This window comes from Dendrobates tinctorius, unplaced genomic scaffold, assembly GCF_039654945.1.
Source record: "Dendrobates tinctorius isolate UK_male_01 unplaced genomic scaffold, ASM3965494v1 ptg000058l, whole genome shotgun sequence".
Classification (NCBI taxonomy): domain Eukaryota; kingdom Metazoa; phylum Chordata; class Amphibia; order Anura; family Dendrobatidae; genus Dendrobates; species Dendrobates tinctorius.
In genome coordinates, this window is record NW_027361726.1 from 17,559,363 (window position 1) to 17,583,075 (window position 23,713).

General features: G+C 46.0%; 1 long non-coding RNA gene across 1 annotated transcript in view; it reads right to left on the reverse strand.

The window, feature by feature from the left end:
- Positions 1-400: 400 nt before the first annotated feature.
- LOC141092226 (uncharacterized) overlaps positions 401-23,713 on the reverse strand; it is a 90,838-nt gene continuing 67,525 nt past the window's right edge. The window contains exons 2-3 of the long non-coding RNA XR_012232716.1: positions 21,607-21,726; positions 401-563 (exon numbers count right to left, since the gene is read on the reverse strand). This is a non-coding gene — a long non-coding RNA (uncharacterized lncRNA). The remainder of the gene's footprint in view (positions 564-21,606; positions 21,727-23,713) is intronic.

Below are 23,713 nucleotides of genomic sequence, written 5' to 3' on the forward strand. Positions count from 1 at the left end.
TGCCGAAAAGAACAACTTGGAAAAATGTCTTTACAGAAAACCATAGTGACATGGAAGCCTTTCCCTATGAGTCCTCAGGAATGGAGCCTGAAGATGGTGTCTGGATATGTATCACATTTGCAGCAGGTCATAAAAGCAAGAATGCCAGCAGGTCATAACAGCCAGAAGGCCAGCAGGTCATAACAGTCAGAAGGACAGCAGGTCACAACAGCCAGAAGGACAGCAGGTCACAACAGCCAGAAGGACAGCAGGTCACAACAGCCAGAAGGCATCTACTAAGTACCAAGGACACTGTTAATGAAGGGAAGAATAATCTGAAGACACTAATAGAAGTGTCATTTTGTGCGGAATTTGCAGAAACCACTTGTTACATTAGTTTGTTCAGATATTTACATTGATCTTGATTCATTGATTTATTGTCAAGAGCAGAAAGTTTGCTGATTTTTCTAGCAAACCATACTTAAATGTATCAATTTAGCCAATTAACCCACTTCTGTAAGATCACTTTTTTGTATTTTCGTTTTGATTTTTGTCTTTGAGTGCAGAATTACATTCGAGTTTACCTAAAATGAGAGAATGACATGAGAAGTTTTACGTTAAGCAGCAGAATATAAAGGCTAATCTTATTTAAAAGTAATGTGTGTTTCTTGAGTGGACGCCCAGATACGTTCAACTGGGACTGATGCTTTTTTTTTTCTCGCAGGCTCAAAGTTCTACAGAGAAACTTTTTTTTTTCTTTGCCAGAGCTAAATACTCTTGTGGCTGCGTTTAATAAAGAAACAAGTCTTAGGTAAAAGGATATGATTTTTTATGACATAAAGAATGCAAATAACTCTCAGCCTCTTGCCTGGACCGGGTTTGGGGCTGATGTGATGGGGGTTTAATAGTGACTTATAACCTGTGCTGACAATGTGCAGGCCTCCACAACGTCATTTAACTCATTTATTCTGCTTGCTGTAAAAACAAAGAAATGGGCAAATAAATATATGGAAAGTTCATTGTTTGTCAGGGGTTCCCGAGCCAAAAGTTTTCGGTGACCTTTTAAAATACGGTCCCCTGCTAGTACTAAAATGTCTGTCACTCAGCATACACGCCGGCATGATTTGCCCTCTTCACCCAGGAGGACCTTGTTTTTCTCTCTTTCAACTGCTCGTACGAATTTCCAATCAGCTGAATTAAAAAAAATAATAAATTCCCTTTTTTTTTTTCTTTTTTGTGAAGATTACAGTAAGTTTCAGGCTGACGATTGTACAATGCGAAGCGCTGCGGAGGATTATTATTAATGGTTCTACCTACTGATGTCCTCTCAGCGCTGAGCCGGGCCTGCGATCGCTCAGTATTAATTAGATGGAGTGAGGGAAGCACAGTCAAGTGATGCATGGGGTCGTCCGAGGAGCGTCACTTCATCAGAGGTGGAGACCCATTGATCATCGAGGGCTCCTATCGACCATGTCTAAACCTCTAATTCACCATCTACTTAATGACTTGTTTTGGCTTAAGAGGCTCAGGGACTTGACAGCATCAATGTCCACTAACAATGCCGAACAGGTGGTTTAAATAAAAGTTCTTTTTTAATTTTGGGTGGTGGTGGGGGGGTAATTTCTTAATACTGTGCTGCAGTTCAACAGACACAAGTGAGGCCTTTAAAATAACGTCTGCTGCAAGACAGATCAGCTGATGGAAAGCAAACTCTTCTACTCTGACATTATGCAAGAGTTCTGGGAGTTCATGTTCCCAAACAGGAGACATGTCTGCTTCTCTGTATTTCAGGAATATTTAACGGTTTACCTTCTTAATAAGATTTCCTACTAATCAAAGCTCCAAATCATTCAGATTTCCTGCAGCATCCACTAGAGGGAGCTCACAAGCTTACCGATGTTACATTGACCTTTAAAAAATCTGTATGCAGGGAGCTCCCCCTAGTGGTGGTTGCAGACAGAATCTTATCGTGTATCTCTGCATACAAGGAGCTCCCCCTAGTAGTGAATGCAGACAGAAGCTTATCATGTATCTCTGTATACAGAGAGCTCTCCCTAGTAGTGGCTGCAGACAGAATCTTTTCATGTATCTCTATATACAGGGAGCTCCCCCTAGTGGTGGTTGCAGACAGAATCTTATCGTGTATCTCTGCATACAAGGAGCTCCCCCTAGTAGTGAATGCAGACAGAAGCTTATCATGTATCTCTGTATACAGAGAGCTCTCCCTAGTAGTGGCTGCAGACAGAATCTTTTCATGTATCTCTATATACAGGGAGCTCCCCCTAGTGGTGGCTGCAGACAGGATCTTATCGTGTATCTCTGTATACAGGGAGCTCCGCCTAGTGGTGGCTGCAGACAGAATCTTATCGTGTATCTCTGCATACAGGGAGCTCCAAAAAGCAAAAAACACAAATATCCTGAACTAAAAGTAAAAAAATATACTACAAATAATGCATAAAGGTAATAATAATAAGGGTATTTAGTAAACATAATTTTGATCAAAATAATGTACAAGCCATCCCGCCACGTCACGGCAACCCTTGTGGGACAGTCCCTACTCTAGTATTTAAAACCTTTTCACTTGCCAAGTGGCGTGAATGTGAATAAGGGTGTTTTTTATACAGGGAGCTCCGCCTAGTAGTGACTGCAGACAGTATCTCTGTATACAGGGAGCTCCCCCTAGTGGTGGCTGCAGACAGGATGCTATCATGTATCTCTGTATACAGGGAGCTCCCCCTAGTGGTGGTTGCAGACAGAATCTTATTGTGCATCTCTGCATACAGGGAGCTCCCCGTAGTAGTGACTGCAGACAGAATCTTATCATGTATCTCTGTATACAGTGAGCTCCCCCTAGTGGTGACTGCAGACAGGATCTTATCATGTAACTCTATATACAGGGAGCTCCCCCTAGTGGTGGCTGCAGACAGGATCTTATCATGTATCTCTGTATACAGGGAACTCCTCCTAGTGGTGACTGCAGACAGAATCTTAGCATGTATCTCTGTATACAGGGAGCTCCCCCTAGTGGTGACTACAGACAGGATCTTATCCTGTATCTCTGTATGCAAGGAGCTCCCCATAGTGATGACTGAAAACAGAATCTTATCATGTATCTCTGTATAGAGTGAGCTCCCCCTAGTGGTGGCTGCAGACATGATCTTATCCTGTATCTCTGTATACAGGGAACGCCTCCTAGTGGTGACTGCAGACAGAATCTTATCATGTATCTCTGTATACAGGGAGCTCCCCCTAGTGGTGACTACAGGACAAAGCCCCTCCTGTAGGGGCGATATGCGTGGGGCCACGTCTGTCTCCACTCAGGATCCTGATCTATGAGAGCAACTACGGACCTTTCTCTCTCTGGGTAATTTGTATGCCTCCCATGTTTATTATAGGGCGTTTATGAGAGGTTTCTATCTCTCCCTATTAAGGGAATTTTCTCTTGGGGAATTTTGTGTCATCACCAGACATGGATTTTAGGCTACTTTTGGGGCTTCCGTCTCTCTGGGGCTCCCTGTATCTGTTTTCCATTTATGGGTTACCCCTGCTGCTTGGATAAGGGATGTTCATATATCCCTTTATCCCTATCCCTTGTGCCCCATGAGCCTCTGAGTGTAGGTCCTGGTATTATCATTATCTATATATTGGTTTATTCATGTATTGTTATTTGAGTGGACATGGTTCTTATGTTTTTTTTTTTTAATTGTGGTTTATATGGAAGGCCTGTTTCACATTTCCGATGTCGGTGGTCAGCTGAAATCCGCCAAAGGTAAAAAAACAACTGATCCATCTCCGTTTAGCGACATACGGATGTCATCGGACCACCTTTTCGGACGGATCCGCGGAAGATACAAAGTGCCGTAATTTAAAGCGACCGCGGCCTGGAAAAGGAGAGACTTTTTCGCCGATCCCAGGACGGTATTTCATGGTTAAAATGTTTCCCGGAGCAAAGCTTCCGGGCATGCGCACTTCAAAATAGGGGACCGTCAAGCCAAAAAAATGTTTCAGGGTCCATCTGTTCTGCCCGGGAACCGCTACAATTCTCACGGATCCGTCAAAAATGGAACCAACGGACGAATGTCAGTCAACATCCGCCACTAATGCAAGTCTATGGGGGAAAAAAGCGGATCCGCCAAAAAAGGGACGGATCCGTTATTTTCACAAACTGGCGGATTTTGACTGACGTAAAAAAACGGAAATGTGAAACAGGCCTAATTGTGGATCAATAAAATTTATAAATATTTTTGTATAATAATGTGGTGTGCATATATTCCAGTAATGCTTTTTCTTTCTCATTGTAACAATTTGTCACATCACAGGTCTTGTCATTCTGTGATAAGTCCACGTTTCCCATATTATTCTGTGTTCATGAACCTATAACCTCATCCTCTATGGAGGCTTGGATACTTTTAACCCCTTCCTTACCGATGACGGAATAGTACGTCATCGGTAAGTTCCCCCGCTTTGAGGTGGGCTCCGGCGATGAGCCCACCTCCAAGCCGCAACATGTCAGCTGTTATGAACAGCTGACATGTGCCCGCAATAGGCGCGAGCGTTATTGCCATCCGCCCGCGCCTATTAACTAGTTAAATCCCGCTGTCAAAGCTGACAGCGGGCATTTAAATAGCATTTCCAGCCACCGGGCCAGAAATGAGCTCATCGCCGACCCCGTCACGTGATCGGGGGTAGGCGACGCATTGCCTGGACAACCACAGGTCTCATAGAGACCTCTATGGTTGTTCCAGGCATATGGCTTTCAGCGCCACCCGGTGGTCGGCGCTGAAAGCACAGGAATAAATTTGCTACATATGGGCGATCTGCTCATCGCCCATATGTAGCAGAGCCGATCGGGTTGCGCATGCTCCTAGCCTCCTATGGAGGCTATTGAAGCATGCCAAAAGTTAAAAAAAAAAAAAAGTTTAAAAATGAAAAAAACCTAAAAGTTCAAATCACCCCCCTTTCACCCCAATCAAAATAAAACAGTAAAAAAAACCCCACATATTAGGTATTGCCGGGTTCAGAATCACCCGATCTATCAATAAATAAAAGCATTAACCCGATCGCTAAACGGCGTAGCGAGAAAAAAATTTAAAACGCCAGAATTACGTTTTTTTTGTCGCCACGACATTGCATTAAAATGCAATAACGGGCGATCAAAAGAACGTATCGGCACAAACGTTGTTTCATTAAAAACGTCAGCCCGGCACGGAAAAAATAAGCTGTCACCCGACCGCAGATCACAAAAAATGGACACGCTGCGGGTCTCGAAAAATTGCGCTTTTTTTAGCAAACTTTGGAATTTTCTTTCACCACTTAGATAAAAGAGGACATAGACATGTTAGGTGTCTATGAACTCGTAATGACCTGGAGAATCATAATGGCAGGTACGATTTAGCATCTAGTGAACCTAGCAAAAAAGCCAAGCAAAAAACAAGTGTGGGATTGCACTTTTTTTGCACTTTCACCGCACTTGGAATTTTTTTCCCGTTTTCGAGTACACGACATAGTAAAACCAATGGTGTCATTTAAAAGTACAACTCGTCCTGCAAAAAATAAGCCCTCATATGGCCATATAGACAGAAAAATAAAAAAAGTTATGGCTCTGGAAAGAAGAGGAGCGAAAAACGAAAACGAAAAATCGAAAAGCTCCGGGAGTGAAGGGGTTGGATGCACAGTCTGCAATTAATGGACCTTCAACTACTCAGACCTCTTGGGAAATGTCTTCTCTTACTAAGTCCAAGTGCGCCTATAATTTGATGATTTCCCATTTTCCTGCAGGTCACACAGATGTAGCAGAGCTGAATTTGTCTTCCAGCACAGACCTCAGGTGCTGCAGAACGTTATGTTGAATAGAAAGTAAGACCGTCAGATCAATCACGGAATGGTTCCTTGGTGGCTTTTCTTCTAGAGTCGCCATTTAATGTGGTCTGCCCTAGTGAAAATGCTTCTCACTCCCCAATGAAATCAGTGATAAAATGATAAAGGATCAGCGGCTCACGTGCCGGGGGCACTGCTGCTCCTTCACTTTCACCTCCATGACAGACACCCAGGATCGTTCTTCCCGGTTTTGGACTTTCTCATGACTAATACGTAAATGTCCTTGTCTTGACAAGCGAGACATGAAGCAGAAGATTGAGTGCAGCGCGGCCGGGACGTTCCTTGTGAGGGTCACACATCCCATCACGCTGGCCACCGTTCAACGCTGAACATCTGATACTACACAATATTCATCATTCATAACCCTGCGCCACGGGGAGAGGAAGCGCAGGACGGCCGCAGAATGAGAGGTCTCGTCACGGACACATTAAGCAGATCTACGAGCAGATGGAGGATGAGCTGATGACGATTTTGCAGTCTTCACCTTCTCACCAGTCCTCGCTCCAGTCTCCACCATCGTCTCTTGCCTCCTGGGCCAGCAGTGGGCTTAGTGACCCAATGATTGGTAGAATTATTGAATGCAGCTCTGGATGTGACTGGAGAATAAGACAGGAAATAACTTGAAGTCACTGCAAAATACATGAAGCAAAATATCTGCAAAATGATTGAAAAAGACCAGCTGTCATCAGTGTAATGTGGGAAAGGAGACCAGGAAGAAAGGAAAATGTTACTGCATGAGCAGAATCTGCAACCATGGAAACACATAAGTACGCACAGGAGCTTCATACATCCAATGGTGTACAATGGTGTCAGAGAAATTAAAATCCATAAGACATCTCAAGATAAGGGGACACATCCCCTTCACATGGACCACATGAGGTTAATTAATTAGCTGGGAAGAGAGAAACTGGAAGAGGGAAAGAACTAACAATGTAACCTCCATTGAAGTAGAGGTCTCTTGCAGTGACCATGTAAATGCAACAGGGAGACTTGCTATGAAGAAGACAACCAGACTGACATCTGTTTACACAAAGGCAGGGAAGTACCTTTCCCAGGGACAGAGCTTCCTCTGATCAAATAATCTTATTAGACCCTTTGGAGCCAATGGTCAGAGATTGAGATTGGGATTTGCATTGATCTAATAACTATGGGAGATATATTTTTGGCATTGTAGCAAAGAGATGAACAGAACGCATTCACCCACATCACCGTAACGCTGGCAGAACCTTTCCAACTCTTCAGATAGATTATGCTATCCATGCCATGTTTCATCTCTGTATAGATAAAATCACAATAAGAAACATGGCAACAATATCTACCACCTGGGCCCTCTAGGAGTGAAGATATCTGTCATGAACTGGGGATGTGTGAGGTTGCCCCCAGTTGTCATGGATTTATTATATCTCACCAATGGTCACAAATTTACTATTTATTAGTGGTCTTGGGTCCTATATCCACCCACAACTTTAGTCTCCACCTTCAGTTCCGGTTTTGGAAATTGCAGCTCTCTGGTGCCCCCTTACGCTCAGGTCAGCCAAGGAACTACACCTAAGATAAGTAGCTGCCAGAAAGGCTGCCTTGCCATGGACTGGCTACTGGCCACTCTGCAGTGAGGGCGGTATGTATGTCCCCAGACCCAGGTCGGGTAATACACACATAAAACCTCCGTTCCGTCAAATATGCCAAAACACTTTGCTGCCACCAGCTCCTCGTTCTACATTAAAATCAATATCGGGTCACCAGGGGCGTACATAGAAATCATGGGGCCCCATAGCAAAAGTCTGAATGCCCCCCCCCCCCCCCCAAAAAAAAAAAAAAAAAAAAAATCAACAGGTGCTCTTAACTCCAGGCATGCATGTTATAGGTCAAACATCCAGCCACAGCAGCACAGAGGATGTCAGGAGAGCCAGCCACAGCAGCACAGAGGATGTCAGGAAAGCCAGACACAGTAGCACAGAGGATGTCAGGAGAGCTAGCTACAGCAGAACAAAAGATGTCAGGAGAGTCAGCCACAAAAGCACAGAGGATGTCAGGAGAGCCAGCCACAGCAGCACAGAGGATCTCAGGAGAGACAACCACAGCAGCACAGAGGATGTCAGGAGAGCTAGATACAGCAGAACAAAAGATGTCAGGAGAGTCAGCCACAAAAGCACAGAGGATGTCAGGAGAGACAGCCACAGCAGCACAGAGGATCTCAGGAGAGACAGCCACAGCAGCACAGAGGATGTCAGAAGAGCCAGCCACAGCAGCACAAAGGATGTCAGGAGAGCCAGCCACAGCAGCATACAAGATATCAGGAGAGCTATCCACAGCAGCACAGAGGATGTCAGGAGAGCCAGCCACAGCAGCATAGATGACGTCAAGAGAGACCCAGCCACAGAAGCACAGAGGATATCAGGAGAGCCAGCCACAGCAAAACAAAGGGTGCCAGGAGAGCCAGCCACAGAAGCACAGAGGATGTCTTGAGAACCTGCCACAGCAGAATGGAGGATGTCAGGAAAGCCAGCTACAAAGGCACAGAGGATGTCAAGAGAGCCAGCCACAGCAGCATACAGGATATCAGGAGAGCTATCGACAGCAGCACAGAGGATGTCAGGAGAGCCTACCAAAGCATCACAGAGGATTTCAGGAAAGTCAGAGATAAAAGCACAGAGGATGTCAGGAGAGACAGCCACAGCAGCACAGAGGATCTCAGGAGAGACAACCACAGCAGCACAGATTATGTCAGAAGAGCCAGCCACAGAAGCACAAAGGATGTCAGGAGAACCAGCCACAGCAGCACAGAGGATGTCAGGAGAACCAGCCACAGCAGCACAGAGGATGTCAGGAGAGTCAGCCACAGTGGCATACAGGATATCAGGAGAGCCAGCCACAGCAGCACAAAGGATGTCAGGAGAGCCTACCAAAGCATCACAGAGGATGTCAGGAGAGCCTGCCACAGCAGCACAAAGGATTTCAGGAGAGGCCAAGCCACAGAAGCACAGAGGATGTCTTGAGAGCCTGCCTCAGCAGAACAGAGGATGTCAGGAAAGCCAGCCACAAAAGCACAGAGAATGTCAGGAGAGCCAGCCACAAAAGCACAGAGAATGTCAGGAGAGCCAGCCACAGCAAAACAAAGGATATTAGGAGAGCCGGACACAAAAGCACAGAGGATGTCAGGAGAGCCAGCCACAGCAGCACAAGGGATGCCAGTAGAGGAAGCCACTGCAGCACAGAGTATGTCAGGAGAGGCAGCCACAGCAGCACAGATGACGTCAGGAGAGGCCCAGCCACAGAAGCACAGAGGAATCCACACACACACCTGCAGTGCATGCAGGGCCCCCTCCACCCACCACAGTGCGTGCAGCCGGGCCCCCCTCCCTAAGGTGCAAAGTGCCAGGCTGCCAGCACAGTGAGGGGACACATTTAACAAAAAAAATCCACCCCCAGCCAGGCTCACCGTCTTGTGTGTGTGTCCACCCTCTCCCTGAGTGAGAGAGGCTCATGAATGTTTTCTGCTTCCTGCAATGCACGTGGAATGCTGCTCTCTGGCTGCCAGGAGGCGTGGCAGTCTTATGCAAATCCAGCCAGAGACTTCAGCCAACTGCTGACCAGGAAACAAGGAAAGGGGAGCTTCAAGGGGGTATACAGCGGCCGTCGCTTACATTTAATTAAAGGAGATAGTACTGTGTCAGCACAGCACAGCTGCCAAACCGCAGCGGCCGTCGTGGGTCCCCTCACCCATCCGGGCCCCCTCACCTGTCCGGGCCCCATAGCAGCTGCGTGGTCTGCTACTATTGACGGTATGCCACTGCGGGTCACGAGCCAACCCACACGGTAGCGTAAAGGTCGTGGCGGTATATTATAGAGCAAGGAGAAATGAAATGAGTAAATTTATAGATTCAATCCAGAAAGGATAGGCAGTGTTTACAAAAAGAGACAAGATACAGTATATACAGACAATTACAAAATAAAGTGGATTAAAATAAGAACTTACACTTATGAGTCTATGGCATGACATGTGGAGGAGGGGGAAGGGCGCCTTCCCCAAGGGAAAATGGTCTATCAGTACAGCATCCTGGGCAAATGACAACTTCCTGATCGATCCTAGTCTTATGCCTTTTCCTGGTTGACCTCACTGGGTGGGCAGAGCTAGGGAATGTACTCCCCTTTTGAAAGTTATTAAAAACTTATAAGCGCCATCACTGCGAGGCTCCAAGAGTGACGACAGAAGTATTATATGTTTTCTTACGAAATTATCTTCAATTTAAGTCCAAACAGATCATGTTTTGTCTGGTATGGACTGGCAGAAATCCGTTTCTCAATTTCTGGTGGTCGCAGAAGTCGTCAAACGTTGCTGGGTGTAGCTTTAAGGATGTAGGTTCCAAAATATGAGATTCCTGCCTCTATGGTTATTCTGTGTTGTTATATTCAAGTTGGAATGAGCAAAGGAGACATGTGTTTCAAACATAGTCTGATTTTAGCTGGTCATAAGCCACATTCCCGAAGGAGGGGGGAAAGAGTGGGATCAAATTACCCACAGGCAGAGAGACTGCAGCTATGTGCCATTCCAACAGGGAGAAAGAGGGAGGGGGAAAGAGGGGGCTGCAGCTTGAGGCTCAGTGTTAAAATACACAAACCAATTTGAGGTAGGAGCAACAGGGGATCTGCATGTGTAACTAGAACAGTAGGAAATACTTAATATTTACTGAGACCTCCCCATGCGCTATGGAGGCAGGACCCCTCGGTACTCTTCCATGCGCACCTCTGCGGGCTCGCCCTGCCGGGATAATCCGTCTGCTTTGCCATGCTCGCTGCCCTTTTTATGCTTCACTGTAAAGTCATACTGCTGGAGGGAAAGGTTACAGCATAGCAACCTTTTGTTCGTACCAGACACCGTGTGCAGCCAACTCAGGGGGTTGTGGTCCATCACCATGGTGATGATATGTCCATACAGGTAGGGCTGCAAGCGTTGCAGGGCCCAAAACATGGCCAGGCACTCCTTCAGAAGCTTCTGGATCAGGTACAACATGAGTTGCTCTTGGTCCCCCGAGTCAACCTGGCTAAGCACAGCACCGAGGCCTGGATCACAAAGGTCCTGGACAACAGAAACACTAAAGTAGACACCAGGGCCTGTATCACTAAGGTACTAAACACCAGGACCTGGATCACTAAAGTACTGGACACCAGAAACACTAAACTGGACACCAGGGCCTGGATCACTAAAGTACTGGACACCAGGGCCTGGATCACTAAAGTACTGGACACCGGAAACACTAAACTGGTCCCAAGGCCTAGATCACTAAAGTACTTGACACCAGAGCCCTGGATCACTAAAGTACTGGACTCCAGGGCCTGGATCAATAAAGTACTGGACATCAGGGACTGGATTACTAAAGTACTGGACTCCAGGACCTGGATCACTAAGGTACTTGACACCAGGGACTGGATCACTAAGGTACTGGACACCAGAGCTTGGATCACTAAAGTACGAGTGTTGGCAGCGGATTATTCAGGATACTCTCCAAGCGTGTGACAACAGTGCTTTGTTATTCAGGAAGAATCAGGAACAATATATGATAAGCTTAACAGATCAGGAATAAATGATTTGTGTGTCTCTATCTGTGCATCATCTACAGCAGGCTGCTTCTCTCATGCACAGATACAGGAAAAACAGGAAATACAGTCACCTGTGCAAACCTCTGGGAGTTTTTTTTGTTTTGTTCCAACTTTATGAACAGCATACAAATCTAGCAACTAAACACTCAGACAGGAATGGAGTTGTTGCACCAAACAAATTCCAACACCCCCACCCAACAACTACTTATCCTGTTAGTTCCATTGCGGTTCTGAAGTCCACAAACTAGGCTCTTGATAATGGCTTTGTCATCATCATCAGCTATCATCTTGTCAGATTCGCAATAAACAAACTCGAGTACACCACGTTCCATTAAAGGTACTGTCACACTTAGCGATGTACCAGCGATCCCGACCAGCGATATGACGCGTTCAGTGTCGCTGGTACATCGCTAAGTGGTCGCTAGTGAGCTGCCACACAGGCAGATCTCACCAGCGACATCGCTGGGGACGGGGGTCGCAACTTACCTGTCACACTAGGCGATCCTGCGTCCTCCCGCCCGGCTCCACGCTCGTCGCTCGTCTCTCCACAGGAAGCGCCGCAGGAAGCTGACGACGAGAAACAGCCCTGGACGTTCTCGCGCGATCAGCGATAACCAGCGGGGGAGCGGGTCGTAGGCAAGTATCAGACACAGCGATGTCGCTAGCAATATCGCTATAACGTCACAAGTTATAGCGATATTGCTAGCGATATCACTTAGTGTGACAGGCCCTTAAGTCACGTAAGTGGTGATGTTTTACATCAATGTGCTTAGTCCTTGCACTAATCTCACTGCTGGCAAGTTCAATACATCCTTGGTTGTCCTCATAGATAACTGTTGGTTGAGCTAATGGTTTGCCGAAATCTTCCAAAAGTTGTTTCAACCAAATTACTTCTTGACTTGCATAAGCAGCAGACATATATTCTGCTTCTGTAGAAGACAATGCAACTGACACTTGTTTTCTGCCTGACCAAGAAATTGAATTTTCTCATTACTTGAACAAGCAACCACTTGTTGTTTTCCGATCACTTGAATCTCCAGCCCAATCTGCATCCACATAACCTCTGAGAGTGAGATCTCCTGATGCAGATATCTTAAGATTTAGCCTTTGAATTAATTTAAGATATTGAAGAATTCTCTTAATTGCATTCCAGTCTCTTTGGCGTGGCTTGCTTACACGTCAGCAGAGAATTCCGACTTTGGCTGTGATATCCGGATGAGTTGTGGTTGCTATGTACAAAAGCGCCCTCACTGCTTGTCTCTTACTCTCATTGCTAGGTAGCATCTTAATCTTCATCGTACTTTTGCAAGTACCCTTTTGCGACCAATCTTGCCTTAAACCGGTGAACTTTACCTATTAGTCATATTTGTTTTTGAAGACCCACTTACATCCGATAGCTATATTTCCTTGTGGTAGCTCAGTAAGCTCCCATGTCTGGAGTTGGTGAAGTGATTCCATCTCTCCATTAGCAGCATTTTTACACTTCTGCTTCTCGTGTACAGACAGTTTTTGCATCGCTTGCCATGACTGTGGCTCTGGTTCATGAAGTATTCTGACCATATAAGAAAGGCGTTTAGCTGGGATACCTTTGTTTGGCCTTTCTGAACTCATGACTGGAGGTTGACTTGGTTCTTCTGTGTCTTCCTTGGAGGCTTCAGAGCTTATCCACACTTCAGTGTTTCCCTTTTCAATGTCTGGGTTTGAGATTCTTGTTCTTGCTTCTTAGGTTGAATAACTGGTGTAACTTCATGGAATTTGAGTGATACAAAGTTTTCATCAATCACTACATCTCTGCTGATTGTTACTGAGTTGATCTGTGGGTGCAGGATTCTGTATCCCCTTTGAGTTTCACTATAGCCCACCAGGACTCCTTGCTTTGCATGTGATTCCCACTTGGAATGTTTTTCTTTTGGAACATACACAAATGTTTTGCTTCCAAATATCCTGAGGTGCTTCAGGTTAGGCTTCATGCAGTTCCATAACTCATATGCAGTTGTATTTGTGGCTTTACCTGGCCTTTGTTTTAAAGATAGCAAGCTGTCATGATGGCTTCTCCCCAATACGTTGTAGGTAGATTCGCATCAAGCAATATACATTTCCTCTTTCACAGAAAGTACAATTCTTTCTCTCTGCAATGCCATTTTGTTCTGGGTTGTATGGAATGGTAGCCTGGAACACAATTCCATCCTTTTTCAAAATGGTTTCTACCTTACCACTTGTATATTCATTTGCATTACCTGCATCATCTGTACGTATCAGATACAGAGGCTGTGCAGATCTAGTGGTGCTTATTTTAGGAAAGGATTTTCTGGACATTTTCCCTTTAAAACAGCTAGTGCACTTCATCATTTGACTAAACTGGTAGATTTCAATACAATTTGTAAATTGAGCTAGCTTCCTTACTGCTTCTGGGTCTCTGTGCCCAAGACGTCTGTGCCATACATGGATACAGTACTTATGCAGATCTTGTCTAGCACTGTACAGTCTTTCTTTGCATTTTAGCTGATAAAGTTCATCTTGGATTTTTCCTTCTTAAAGAGTGTGATCTACTTTGAGATGATGTAGCTGTTATCTTTAATAGTAAATACATCCCCCTTTTGCCTGAGCTTCTTTACTGACAGAAGATTGCTTTCAAGGCTGGGAACATAGAGAACATCCTTTATTGGGATCTTTCTGCTTTGTGCTGAGGAAACTGGACAGTGGAGGTAACCGCCTCCTACTCCTTCTGAAGTAATATAGTGACCATTAGCTAAGATGACCTTTTCTGACTTGCTTTCATTAAGGTCAGTGAAGAAATCCTTGTTATTTGTCATATGGCTGCTTGCACCAAAATCTATACACCATATATGCTTTGCAGATGTGCCTCTACTGGCATTAAATGCAGTTTCAACACATGCAGAATCTTCCTTTACAGCTGTTTTAACCCTTTGATGACGGTTCTGCTTTTTAAATTAACTCATTCTTGCTTTCCAAATTCTGCAGTTTGCTTTAAAGGTGGCCAGGCTTTTTACATACAAAACATTCACAAGTTTCTTTTAGATTGCTCTTATATTTAGGGAAATCCTGTGTTTTTAATGCTGTTTCTGCTCTGCATTCATTACTGCTGCCTATATGCTGCATTTTTCTCTTGAATTCATCCACAAGTTTGCCTTTAACATACTCTAGTGTCAGCTCATCATCTGGCCAGGGATCTAGTGCAGTCACGAGTGTGTCATAACTCTCTGGAAGACCAGTTAATAGAAGTGCAGCATCATGAAAATATTTAATTTCTTCTCCAACACCCCTGAGATGCTCCACAATCTCTAGGGTGTTTCTTATACAGTCTTGAACATAGCTTAGACTGATACAGCTTTCTCATGAGATAAAATTTTTTGCTGAGATTTGATCTTTCATGCACTTTCTGTAACTCATCCCACATCTCCTTTGCAGTTGCACACTTGCATATATGCACAATCTGATTATCATCTACACTGAGGGAGATTGTGCTTTGTGCTTTCTGATCCCTCTCTAGCCAATCATCTGGTAATGGACGAGGCACTTGTTCCTGAGTATATTTCCACATACCTTCTCTTATGAGCAGCATCTTCACCTTGAATTTCCAGGACTGGAAGTTCTGGTTAGTGAGGCCTGGCACTGAGAACTTGACCGGATTGCTGCTATTGGACATCTTCTCTGTTGCACTGTGCTGCTTTTGCTTGGGCTTCTGTTGCTGTGTTACGCTGGGGTTCTGTGTCATTCTGGGCCCGTAACCTGTTGGCAGCGGATTATTCAGGATACTCTCCAAGCGTGTAACAGAGCTTCTTTATTCAGGAACAAACAGGAATAATATATGATAAGCTTAACAGATCAGGAATAAATCATTTGTGTGTCTATCTATGCAGCATCTACAGCAGGCTGCTTCTCTCATACATAGACACAGGAAATACAGTGTGGGCCTCTGAGTTTTTTTTTTGTTTTAACTTTATGAACAGCATACAAACCTAGCAACTAACCACTGATAGACAGGAGTGGAGTTGTTGCATCAAACATATTTCAACAAATGGACACCAGGGCCTGGATCACTAAAGTACTGGACACCAGGATCTGGATCAATAAGGTACTGAACACCAGGACCTGGATCACTAAAGTACTGGACACCAGTGACTGGATCACTAAGGTACTGGACACTAGAAACACTAAACTAGACACCAGGGCTTGGATCACTAAAGTACTGGACACCAGGATCTGGATCAATAAGGTACTGAACACCAGGACCTGGATCACTAAAGTACTGGACACCAGTGACTGGATCACTAAGGTACTGGACACTAGAAACACTAAACTAGACACCAGGGCCTTGATCACTAAAGTACTGGACACCAGGGCCTGGATCACTAAGGTACTGGACACTAGGGCCTGGATCACTAAAGTACTGGACACCAGGGCCTGGATCACTAAAGCAATGGAAACAAGAGCCTGGATCACTAAAGTACTGGACACCAGGGCCTGGATCACTAAGGTACTGGACACCAGGGCTTGGATCACTAAAGTACTGGACACCAGGGCTTGGATCACTAAAGTACTGGACACCAGGGCCTTGATCACTAAAGTACTGGACACCAGGGCCTGGATCACTAAGGTACTGGACACCAGGGCCTGGATCACTAAGGTACTGGACACCAGGGCCTGGATCACTAAAGTACTGGACACCAGGGCCTGGATCACTAAAGCAATGGAAACAAGAGCCTGGATCACTAAAGTACTGGACACCAGGGCCTGGATCACTAAGGTACTGGACACCAGGGCTTGGATCACTAAAGTACTGGACACCAGGGCCTGGATCACTAAAGTACTGGACAACAGAAACACTAAACTAGACACCAGGTCCTGGATCACTAAGGTACTGTACACCAGGGCCTGTATCACTAAAGTACTGGACACCAGGGTCTGGATCATTAAGGTACTGGCATCAGAGCCTGGATCACTAAAGTACTGGAAACCAGGGCCTGTATCACTAAAGTACTGGACACCAGGTCCTGGATCACTAAGGTACTGGACACCAGGGCCTGTATCACTAAAGTACTGGACACCAAGGCCTGGATCATTAAGGTACTGGCATCAGAGCCTGGATCACTAAAGTACTGGACACCAGGACCTGTATCACTAAAGTAATGGACACCGGGGCCTGGATCACTAAAGTACTGGTCACCAGGGCCTGAATCACTAAAGTAATGCACACCGGGGCCTGGATCACTAAAGTACTGGACACCAGGGCCTGGATCACTAAAGCAATGGACACGAGAGCCTGGATCACTAAAGTACTGGACACCAGGGCCTGGATCACTAAGGTACTGGACACCAGGGCTTGGATCACTAAAGTACTGGACACCAGGGCCTGGATCACTAAAGTACTGGACAACAGAAACACTAAACTAGACACCAGGTCCTGGATCACTAAGGTACTGTACACCAGGGCCTGTATCACTAAAGTACTGGACACCAGGGTCTGGATCATTAAGGTATTGGCATCAGAGCCTGGATCACTAAAGTACTGGAAACCAGGGCCTGTATCACTAAAGTACTGGACACCAGGTCCTGGATCACTAAGGTACTGGACACCAGGGCCTGTATCACTAAAGTACTGGACACCAAGGCCTGGATCATTAAGGTACTGGCATCAGAGCCTGGATCACTAAAGTACTGGACACCAGGACCTGTATCACTAAAGTAATGGACACCGGGGCCTGGATCACTAAAGTACTGGTCACCAGGGCCTGAATCACTAAAGTAATGCACACCGGGGCCTGGATTACTAAAGTACTGGACACCAGGGCCTGGATCACTAAAGCAATGGACACGAGAGCCTGGATCACTAAAGTACTGGACACCAGGGCCTGGATCACTAAGGTACTGGACACCAGGGCTTGGATCACTAAAGTACTGGACACCAGGGCCTGGATCACTAAGGTACTGGACACCAGGGCCTGTATCACTAAAGTACTGGACACCAGGGCCTGGATCATTAAGGTACTGGCACCAGAGCCTGGATCACTTAAGTACTGGACACCAGGGCCTGAATCACTAAGGTACTGGACACTAGGGCCTGGATCACTAAAGTACTGGACATCAGGGCCTGGATCATTAAGGTCCTGGCACCAGAGCCTGGATCACTAAAGTACTGGACACCAGGGCCTGAATCACTTAAGTAATGGACACCGGGGCCTGGATCACTAAAGTACTGGACACCAGGGCCTGGATCACTAAAGTACTGGACACCAGGGCCTGGATCACTAAAGTACTGGACACTAGGGCCTGGATCGCTAAAGCAATGGACACGAGAGCCTGGATCACTAAAGTACTGGACACCAGGGCCTGGATCACTAAGGTACTGGACACCAGGACCTGGATCTATAAAGTACTGGACACCAGGACCTGGATCATTAAGGTAATAGACACCAGGGCATGGTTCACTAAAGTACTGGATACCAGAAACACTAAACTAGACACCACAGACTGGATCCCTAACATACTGGACACCTGAGCCTGGATCACTAAAGTACTGGACACTAGAAATACTAAACTGAACACCAGGGCCTGGATCACTAAAGTACTGAAGACAGAGGACAGGGTCATTAAACTTCTAGGCATGAAGCATAAGACCACAAACCTACTGGGCACCAAAACAAGGGCACAAAATAGCAGACTGTAATGAACTGGGTGTACCTAACCTCTGAACACCAGGGACTGTAGTCCTAGACTACTGGACACCAAGGATCATGGTACTACATCACTGGATATCATGAAATGAGGCGCTATACCTCAAGACATCAGGAACTGCAGAGCTAATCCACCAGAGCCCGTGGCACTAAACCACTGGACAATGGATCAAGGACACCAAGATACTGGACACAAGAACACAGGCACTTAATAATTAGTGATGATGAAGTAAATGTACATGACCTCTGAACCCAGGAACTATGGAACTTTACTACAGGATATCATATATTAAAAATCGCAAAAGCAAGATTTGTTATACTAAATTATTAGAAACCAAGGAATAGTGTGACCAAACCTCCGAATGCCAGGGACTATAGCTCTGCACTAGTGGAGATCATGTACTGAGACACTAAACTTCTCAACACCAAATTACTGGACATTCAGGGCTGATGACATTAAACCTCTGGACACCAGGGACAGGACACTTAAGTTGCTAAACATCAAGGAATGAGGAACAAAATCCCTTAATAGCAGAAACCAGGAAATCAATCATTGGGCAATGGGGCAGTAAAACTCCTTGTTATCTGACTTTGATGTCAAGAGGATAATTAAAATTTTTATAGTCAAAGATTGAGAAATGATGACATCAGTCATGTTGGACTTGGAGCTAAACCCTGCACAATAGTGGAAGTGGTGATAAAACAATGACGGATTTGAGTGATAAACAAACTCTAGAGAATTTGGAAACTAAAGAGGTGGAATTCAGAACCCAGGAAACTAAACTCCTGCCCACCAGGGACAAGAGCCCGAGCTCAGTGGACACAGGGAACTAAAGTACTTTGTATCTGAAAGTCGATTCCAGGTGATTTGCTTTCAGCAGTAGATTATTGCTAACGTTACTATGGTCACCGAAGGTCCCTGGTATTTAGGACCCCTCGGGTTCTGCACCTAATACAATGTATCGGTTTTGTCCAGAGTGTTTCTTTAATAAAGCTGCAGCTGGGACTTCATACAATATGTGGCCATGGTTCAGTAAACCAGTTTTGGGATTAGTTTGCTCCTTCAAGGAGTTTAGTCCCATCAGAATTTCTGGATATTTCCAAACACTTCAACCTGCAAATTCCATTCATCTTTCTGTTCCTTGTTTGTTTTCTTACATAAACCACATAAATTATTCTAGCAGGTTTCCACACTCGCCCCCTCTTGCCCCCCTCACCTATTTGTTTTCCTTTTACATGTGTCCCATCAGATCACAGATTTGCGCACATATGATCCATGCTCCCTCCATGAAATCATACACCGGTGACTCATGCATTCGGGATTAACTATCTTGCACATGGTATAAACAGCTACTAAATAAAACCCAGAGAAAGGATATTGCCTTTTAAATAAATCCTGACAGCTGTGGAATATTCTGCACAGATGCAATGTTTAATATGCTGTTCATAATCATTCCTGAAAAGCCGTACATTGTCATCCTCACATCACCAGACCATAATATTAACTGATTACACCGTGTATACTTTTGGACACCATTTTTTTCCATAATTAGTTCAAAATTCTATGCCAAATACTTTCCTAATATAATTTTTAAGCAGGTGCAGCATTTTTTTTTCTGCAGAATCATGATAAGATTCTGTCTGCATCCTCCAACAGGGGGAGCTCCCTGTATACAGAGATACATAATAAGATCCTGTCTGCAGACACCACTAGGGGAGCTCCCTGTATACAGAGATACATGATAAGATCCTGTCTGCAGTCACCACTAGGGGGAGCTCCCTGTATACAGAGATACATGATAAGATCCTGTCTGCAGCCACCACTAGGGGGAGCTCCCTGTATACAGAGACACATGATAAGATTCTGTCTGCATCCCCCAATAGGGGGAGCTCCCTGCATACAGAGATACAAGATAAGATCCTGTCTGCAGTCACCACTAGAGGAGCTCCCTGTATACAGAGATACATAAGATACTGTCTGCAGCCACCACTAGGGGGAGCTCCCTGTATACAGAGATACATAAGATCTTGTCTGCAGTCACCACTAGGGGGAGCTCACGGTATACAGAGATACATGATAAGATCTTGTCTGCAGTCACCACTAGGGGGAGCACCCTGTATACAGAGATACATGATAAGATTCTGTCTGCAGCCACCACTAAGAGGAGCTCCCTGTATACAGAGATACATGGTAAGATTCTGTCTGCAGCCACCACTAAGAGGAGCTCCCTGTATACAGAGATACATGATAAGATCCTGACTGCAGCCACCACTAGGGGGAGCTCCCTGTATACAAAGATACATAAGATCCTGTCTGCAGCCACCACTAGGGGGAGCTCCCTGTATACAGAGATATGTGATAAGATTCTGTCTGCAGCCACCACTAAGGAGATCTCTCTGTATACAGAGATACATGTTAAGATCTTGTCTGCAGTCACCACTAGGGGGAGCTCCCTGTATACAGAGATACATGATAAGATCCTGTCTGCAGCCACCACTAAGAGGAGCTCCCTGTATACAGAGACACATGATAAGATCCTATCTGCAGGCACCACTAGGGGGAGCTCCCTGTATACAGAGAGACATGAGATTCTGTTTGCAGCCACCACTAAGGAGATCTCTCTGTATACAGAGATACATGATAAGATCTTGTCTGCAGTCACCACTAGGGGGAGCTCATGGTATACAGAGATACATGATAAGATCTTGTCTGCAGTCACCACTAGGGGGAGCTCCCTGTATACAGAGATAAAAGATGAGATCCTGTCAGCCACCACGAGGGGGAGCGCCCTGTATACAGAGATACATGATAAGATCCTGTCTGCAGCCACCACTAAGAGGAGCTCCCTGTATACAGTGTATACAGAGACTAATGATAAGATCATGTCTGCAGCCACCACTAGGGGGAGCTCCCTGTATAAAGAGACACATGATAAGATCCTATCTGCAGGCACCACTAGGGGGAGCTCCCTGCATACTGAGATACATGAGATTCTGTTTGCAGCCACCACTAGGGGGACCTCCCTGTATGCAGAGATACAGTACATGATAAGATCCTGTCTGCAGCTACCACTAGGGGGAGCTCCGTGTATACAGAGATACATGATAACATCCTGTCTGCAGCTACCACTTGGGGGAGCTGTCCAATGTGTTGCTACAAGCTAAGAACTTTGTGACTATCACATGACCAGACAATATACTGAGGAGTAGATTGCAATATTTTATCAGTTTGCATTATACAATGTATCTGTATGTGATAGATGGAAACCTGAGCTGGCTGCTGACGTACGTTGTGCCGTGTTGGTTCCCTTGAAATGTTTCTTGATGGGATCAGACACTTGTGACATAAAGCAAACACCGAGGGGGTGATGACTTGTGCACAGACTTCGGCTTGTGTTAGTATTCGCAGGGTGACGGCAGAGCCGCCTTGACCCGTGCAGCTATTGACAGGACCTACTTGTTTTGTAACATGCACAGTTTTCAGTTTTGTCGCCGGTCCCCCGCAGCCCCTCAATTCCAACAGACGACGAGTTGTTTATGTGGCTCTAATAAAGACGAGGAAAATACCGCTCTGCGTCTGTAGAGAGAAGGAAGGAGAAAGGCGAGAGATTAACACTGCAGGATAATGGGGATGACAGGTAACATCCTATAGAAAGAAAAATGGATTAATTCTTTCCAAGCATATTAACCCTCTAGTGACTGTGGAATTTGTTACAGTATCGATCAGAGTGCTAAAAGGAGAATCCCATGACCTGTCAACCATCCACTATGGCCAACGAGCGCCTGATTTTGAGTGCAAATTATGTGGCCATCGTAATGAGTGTTGGTTCAGCCCACCTCGTGGTCTCTCCATAAATCTCTGCAGGGTTTTCGATTTTTAGCTCTACAGTTTCCAAAATTCACAGTTTATGCTTCACTTACATAGTTACTTACACTTTTTAGCATGCAAGCTATCCTCTGTGCGTTGTAATATGCAACTTCATTAAAAACGGCTCTGTAATCATGTGCAAATATCACTTTATATAGATATATCATACCTGTCATAGGGGTGTGCTTCATTTTATTCAATTACAGTTGTCGCCGCCCACACATTTTGAATGATGTTCCCGGGGTTGTGCCAAAGACTCAAATCTGCTTCAAAATATCCCGCGATTGTGCAGTGTATCATGGAGCCACACTTGAGCAGCGTATCGTAAAACCGCGCGTGCAAAGTGTATTGTGGAGTCGTGCTTGAGCAGTGTATCGTGGATCCGCGCTTGCGCAGTGTATCCTGGATCCGCGCTTGTGCAGTGTATCGTGGACCGACGCTTGAGCAGTGTATCGTGGACCTGCAAGTGTTCAGTGTACCGTGGAGCTGTGCTTGAGCAGTGTATCGTAAAACCGCACGTGCAAAGTGTATTGTGGAGTCGTGCTTGAGCAGTGTATCGTGGAACCGCGCTTCCGCAGTGTATCGTGGATCCACTCTTGTGCAGTGTATTGTGGACCCACGCTTGCGCAGTGTATCGTGGACCTGCCATTGCTCAGTGTACCGTGGAGCTGTGCTTGAGCAGTGTATCGTGGACCCACGATTATGCAGTGTAACGTGGAGCCACGCTTGCGACGTGATGAGCGGCTCCAGCTGCACAGTCTGTGAAGCTATACTGGACCCGCGCTTGCGCAGTGTATCGTGAACCCGCGATTGCACAGTGTATCGTGGAGCTCTGCTTGAGCAGTGTATCGTGGAACTGCGCTTGGAGCAGTGTATCGTGGAGCCGCGCTTGCGCAGTGTATTGTGGAGCCATACCTGAGCAGTGTATCGTGGAGCCGTGCTTGAGCAGTGTTTCATGGACCTGTGCTTGAGCAGTATAGGGTGGACCTGCGCTTGAGCAGTATATCATGGACCTGCGCTTGAGCAGTATATCATGGACCTGTGCTTGAGCAGTATATCATGGACCTGCGCTTGAGCAGTATATCGTGGACCTGCGCTTGAGCAGTATATCGTGGACCTGCGCTTGAGCAGTATATCGTGGACCTGCGCTTGAGCAGTATATCGTGGACCCGCGCTTGTGCAGTGTATCTTGGACCCGCGATTGCGCAGTGTATTGTGGAGCTGCGCTTGAGCAGTGTATCGTGGAGCCACACATGCGCAATGTATCATGGACCCGCGATTGCACAGTGTACCGTGGAGATGCGCTTGAGCAGTGCATCATGGAGCTGCGCTTGCGCAGTGTATCATGGAGCCGAGCTTGAGCAGTGTATCGTGGAGCCGCGCTTGAACAGTGTATTGTGGACCAGCGCTTGCACAGTGTATGGTGGATCCGTGTTTGCTCAGTGTATCGTGCAGCTGTGCTTGAACAGTGTATTGTGGACCAGCACTTGCACAGTGTATCGTGGATCAGCGCTTGCACAGTGTATTGTGGATCCGTGCTTGCACAGTGTATCGTGGAGCTGCGCTTGAGCAGTGTATCCTGGAGTCGTGCTCGCGCAGTGTAGCATGGGTCTACGCTTGTGCAGTGTAACGTGGAGCCACGCTTGACGAGCCTCTCCAGCCGCACAGTCAGTGAAGCTGGGTACTACACAGAGCT